Source organism: Sprattus sprattus (assembly GCF_963457725.1).
Source record: "Sprattus sprattus genome assembly, chromosome: 5".
Lineage (NCBI taxonomy): Eukaryota > Metazoa > Chordata > Actinopteri > Clupeiformes > Clupeidae > Sprattus > Sprattus sprattus.
This window is the reverse complement of record NC_137924.1, coordinates 45,710,763-45,712,297: the sequence shown is the minus strand read 5'-3', so window position 1 is coordinate 45,712,297 and position 1,535 is coordinate 45,710,763.

The following is a 1,535-nucleotide window of genomic DNA, read 5'->3' as shown; positions in this document are numbered from 1 at the left end:
CTGGGCACCTAAATACATTGGGTCTTTCAATCGCTCCGATCAGCACCATTCACTGTCTCCCAGGCCTTAATAAGGGATGACTCATCAAAAAGGTCATTCCTTTTACGGAGCCTCATCATAGCTTCTGACAGGTGTGGAAGGATCAGGCATGAGGGGAGTTTGATGAATGTTTGCGGAAGTCTAGGAGATCTCCGGGATGATATGTGTGTTTGTTTGGTGTCGTGATTCCGCTGGTGTTTGTGATTTATGAAGTCAAAACAGTGACTGCTGTGAAAACAACAGTAATAATGGTTTTGTGAAAGTCTTGTGTTGTGGGAGTTTTATGCGTAAAAGGAGGAACACCAATAAGTAATCCTTGACCCTGAATGGTATGAACACACAGCAACGTGCATGCACCAAATATAATCTTGTGAGCAGCCCACAAGATTGCATTTGATGTACTCTAAAACATTATGGGACCTAGATAATATAACCAGACAGAGAGACCTGGTTATATCAAACTACATATACCATATCAAATAGTGTGGAAGTTTAGTCATCACTGTCATCTTGTTGCAAGTTTAACAGCCTAGAAAAGAGGAGTGGGCTGAACATTTAAATGTGTACAGGCTGGTTCTTCAGTCCCCAAAGTTACTGCCTCTTCTATCACTCATAATTGTATCCAGCATTTCTTCAGGGATGAACGTGAACAATTGTTAAAATAAAAAGATTTCGACAGTGAAAAATAGTTAGTGTCAAGTAATCACACTACTACGTCACACGTTCGTAGCCTGGCCCTTGATTTATTTTTCACGGATCTCCAAAACTTGCCATGTTGTTACCTCAAATTCTACCATAGACTTTTCAAGAATACTGTTAGCCACAAGGAGACGCCAATTCCTTATATTTTGACATGATTACACAGATTTTTTTTGTTGAGTGTTATCAGAGTGGTTAAATATATGTCAGGATGTATAATATATTCCAATAAAATATGACATTTAGTGTTATAAAGATTTTTATAATTTCATCTGTGAAGAGGCGTAGCCCTACAATAGGCCATGTTGAAACACCAGATACGTTAATTCATGCACGTCTACTGGTGTTTTCAACAAGATTTCATTAAAAGCTCTACAATTGTTTTACAATTTATACATACCCTTAATGTGATAAGAAAACCATTAACAAAATGAACAGTGATTATACAAAATGAACAGTGGATAAGCCACTACTTGGAACCGGAAAACGGAAGTAGTCAGACTCCGTCTCTGTAAACAAACTATGGTGGACACGTTCATGAATTCACCAAGCTAATTTTCTCAGTTTTCTGTTTGGTCCATGTCTTTTGCGTTAGTATATAGGTTTTATTGATGGAAGTATCGCTATTATCCTAAAAGATATCGGCTTGGTAAGAACCAGGAGATGGCTTCCTGACTATAATGTGTGCACTACTTATTAACTCAGTAGCCTAACAATATAGCTGAAGGCATAGTAACAGATAGGCCTAACGGTAGGCTACCCGGTGTTGTCTTAGAAATTCAGAATCAGTAGGCTAT